This window comes from Gossypium hirsutum, chromosome D10 (assembly GCF_007990345.1).
Source record: "Gossypium hirsutum isolate 1008001.06 chromosome D10, Gossypium_hirsutum_v2.1, whole genome shotgun sequence".
Lineage (NCBI taxonomy): Eukaryota > Viridiplantae > Streptophyta > Magnoliopsida > Malvales > Malvaceae > Gossypium > Gossypium hirsutum.
This window is the reverse complement of record NC_053446.1, coordinates 57,590,077-57,594,429: the sequence shown is the minus strand read 5'-3', so window position 1 is coordinate 57,594,429 and position 4,353 is coordinate 57,590,077. Positions and strand designations below refer to the sequence as shown.

Genomic DNA, 4,353 nt, shown 5'->3' with positions numbered 1-4,353 from the left:
ATAAATTCAACCTGATACTTGCTCTCTAAAATCTCTCAGTTTAACTTCCGGAAATGTTTCAGATTATTGATTCCCACAAATTATGAAATTTTCGACACTGAAAATTTTGGGACATTACTTCTAAACGCCTCAAGCATTATTATTCAAATTTTCTATTTATGTTATTTCAATCCATTTTTACAATAAAGAGAGACTCATGCTGGTAACTTTGGTGAACAAATCATCATGGTGATCATATCCATCTTGATGTAAAAAATCCCAGTCCAAGCCCTAACTATCATGGCAATGGAAATGTCATTGTTGACTTGAAAAAATACATATGAAAAAGCTTAAATTAAATCGGGCAATGAAGTCAAAATATAAAAAAAGAAATTCCTAATGTGAATTAAAGCCACCATATATGTAACCACTAACAAAAACAAAACCGATCGCAACAGAAACCACAACGAGAAGGTCAAAACCCCACCCATAACAGTCGAGAAGGCCACAGACATAGCCAATGGCCAAAAGGTTGGAGACAGTGTATTAATTTTTCAAAGAAAAGGGAGAAAATGGGTTTGTGAGAATAAGTGACCAAAAGGAAGTCAAAGATTCCTTCTCGAACTCGTTGGTGGTCAAAGAATGATATAGAGGTTCGTGAAAACAAAGAAAGGGTCGACAAGACCAAAATATAGGGAAAAAAACAAACAAAGGAAAAATGAAATAATGAGAGAAAGAAAAAGGAAGTGGGAAGGTATTAACCAAAATGAGTGCTCACACTAGCCAAATGTTCAATTAATTGCTATTGAACGAGAAGGATCTTATCACCAATGTTTACATGACACGTTAGCCAAGTGGTTACAACAAATGAAATATTTATACAATTTGTTATGATAGTTATCCTCTAATGTTCTATAAATGGGATCCTTTTTCTCTCTACTATAGGAAGGACTTTATGAAATATTATAATGATTATTTTGTGTTATTATTAGTCTTTGATTCTTCATAACTCTTTAATAGAGCTTGGTTTATATGGTATCAGAGTCAGAAGTAAAACTATGAAGACCATCTCGCTCCACACATGCAAGAGAATTGTTGTAACCACATGGCTAACGTGTCATGCAAACCTTGGTGATAAAATTCAGTTCATTCAATGGTTATTGATAGAACATTTCGTTAGTAAGAACACTCATTTTGGTTAATATTCACCTGTTTATTAACTCATTTTTAGAGAGCATGCCTAGAGCATCAATATAAATCAAGCTATATTGAAGAGCTATGAAGAACCAGAGACTAATAAGGCTACAAAATAATCATATATTTTATAAAGTCCTTCCTACAGCAAAGAGAAAATGACCTCATTTATAGAACATGGGAGAGGATAATTATCATAACAAATTGTACAAACATCCTATTTGTTGTAACCACCTGGCTAACGTGTCATGCAAACATTGATGATAAAATCCAGCTCAGCCATGATAAAATGTTTGGCTAGAGTAAGCACTCATTTTGCTTAATAGAAGGTGAATAAGAGAGGTGTAAAAGAAACTGAAAAGCTACCACAACTTAATGGTAGTGTGGTAGACAAAAAATAGAAGAATGAGGGAAAAGGAAAAAGAAAGAAGAAAGCAATGTGAAGGGAAGAGAAATTAGGATGGAGGATGGATAAGAAGAGAAAGGAAGAAAAGAGGCCAGTGGGCAAGCTTCGATTGAAGCACAACATCATTGTCTCAAGAGGCTAGGGTTAAGCTTACTTTTTTTCATTAAAAGGGGAAGAGGAAGTTCACATTTAGTATAAGGATAAGATTTCGCCTTCTTGACTAGCCCCCTCCTTTCACCATTCACCTGTTGAAGGCGGATATAGAGAGCGTAGCTTTTTTTAGAACTATTAATTGTGTTTAATTAGGGCTTTGGCCCTTGTTTGTAACAAAAAAAATTAAAAATTAGTCAAGGATAGAAAAATGTAAATTTTATTATAATTATTCCACCTCACTTTGTGCACCTTTCATTTTTATTTTTATTTGAACCATGCATTATCCATTTTTACTAAAATACGAAAACCTTTTTATGCAAAAATTTTCAAAAATTCAAATATTTAAATTATTACTATTATGGTATAAATAAATTTTATCACTAATTAAAAGTTGTTTTTGGCTAAAAGTTAAATTTCTAAAAGATTGATAATTTTTAAAAATTAGGAAAAAAAGGTTCCATTTGATTTAAGAAAATATTTTTAATTTTTTAGAAAATCAATTTTATTTTTGAATTTTTTATAATATTAAAAATATGTTTGTTAAATAAAAAAATCATGTATTAAGTAAAAATATAAAATTGTGATTCCACACCATCCATATCTCTTTCCAATAGGAGAATGATAAATCAGATTTTTCCCTCTCAAATCAGGAGGAAAATCTGACTTGTCATTCTTCTATTTAAAACGGATATGGATAATGTGGAATAACAGTTTGATACAATCCTTTCTCATACATTTGGTACTTATTTTCTCATAATAAAAATATGATAAAATAAGTTTCTATATTTATATGGACTCAACTATGATCAAGAATTTGATATTTACAAATTGTTAACAACAAATGTTGGTGTAGTGGTAAGATATATTGTATTCTCAAAGAGAAAACTCAAGTTTAAATCCTACAAATAATATTGTTAGGAGAGACATCCACGAATCCTAAAATGATTAGTATGCATGTATCATAAAATATGCATGAAAAATACCTTAACCATAAAAAATTTTTGCAAAAAATATTTAACAAAAACAATTTGGTATCCTTAGAAAACATTTTAATTTTTAATTTCACATATTTTATTTTCATTTTCAAATCATTTTTAATTTTTAACCAAATATATGTATTTTTTTTCTAGTATTTGAGAATCAAAACCACCTATATTTTCATAAAAGGGTAAATAGAAAAACATATTTTTTACATCTAAATTTAATTTTAATGTTGCAGTTGATATCTATATTTTTTTGTCTAAATCGGCACTCGAAATTGACACCTTTCGAACATTTTAATGTAATTTTGCAACATTATTAAAACGAGATAATGTGCACCAATTAGGTTGTTACATAAGGCATACATATCACGTCAATTAAAAATTATTGTACAAGCCCAAAATGTCCGACCCATTCAAAATAGGCCCAACTAAACCTAAAATGGCCCAAACATTAACCCAAACAAAAAATGCTGCAGAAACCCTAGGCTGTTAGCAGCGAGTTCAGTGCCGCAATAGCCTCGCCAACGTCGCAACGCTATGCACGCGCACCTCCGCAACAGTAGCCGCCATTCGTGCGGGTTGCGCCTCCACGCGCACCTCGCCTTGTACCTGCAGCAACAAACACAAGCAGAATAGCAAAAAATCCGGCCAATAAAAACAGAAGAGATTTCTTTGGATTTTTGTTTCATTTTTTCTTTCCCATTTTCGGCTATTTAAAAGGCCATTTGTAATCTGTAAAAAGGGGGAATTGTCAGTGTAAACGATACGGACGAAAATACAGAGAAGAAAAAAATCAAAAAATAAAAAGGGTGATTTTTTTCGTTTTACTCAGTGTTCATCATTCAAAGTTTTTATATCTGTTTTTTTTGTTTTTTTTATTTATTTCGCTTAAAATATAAAAGAGGGGAAAGGAAACTTACCTCTTCCGCCGGATTCATCGTCGCGGTGTCCCCTCTCCGTCGCAATCGAAGGCCTGGATGTCGTAGGAGGCCAAAGGATGGCCTAACGGCGGCGGTGGTAATAGGAAGAGCAAGAACCCTAGCAGAGAAGGCTAGGGTCAGTTTGGTTTTTTAAAAAAATTGGCAAAAAGAAAAATAAATTTTTAAAGGGAATTTTGGGTTTTAAAACATCTGCAAAACGACGCCGTTTGATGGCCTTGACCCGCGCGGTGACCCGACCCGGAGGGGAGGATCCGCACGTCCTGGCCTGAGGGGTAAAATTCCGCAATTAGCCCCTCCTGGTTACGACGCGCTTCAATTAAGCCCATTTTATTTTTAAAAAAAATTTGGGCCGCAGATTTGACTTTTGTTTCAATTTGGTCCCTCACTGCGCAGCGTTTTGGAAGGAGGGGATAATTTCCCTTTCGGTCCTCCACTGTTACGCGCATATTTAAGTTGGCCCTATTTTCTAAATTTTTCTAAATCTGCCCCATTTTTTCCGTTTTTAAGTTCAATTTAGCTTTTTTTTTAGTTATTTTATTCATTTGAATTTTTATTATAATTAAGTTATACTTTTTATTGTTATTATAGTTATTATTCTTTCATTCATACACGTATCATTTTTATATATATGCATGTTTTATATAGCATACTTGCATGGTTTTTAATATATAATATATATACATTTTTATAGTATTCA

The 4,353-nt window shown here is 32.4% G+C and overlaps 1 long non-coding RNA gene across 1 annotated transcript; it reads right to left on the bottom strand.

Annotated features, from left to right (window-relative positions):
- Window positions 1-3,007: 3,007 nt before the first annotated feature.
- Window positions 3,008-3,882, bottom strand: LOC121222493 (uncharacterized). Its single transcript, XR_005919799.1, has 2 exons — window positions 3,636-3,882; window positions 3,008-3,324 (listed from the first exon to the last, which is right to left on the bottom strand). It is a non-coding gene; the product is annotated as an uncharacterized lncRNA (long non-coding RNA).
- Window positions 3,883-4,353: the final 471 nt, after the last annotated feature.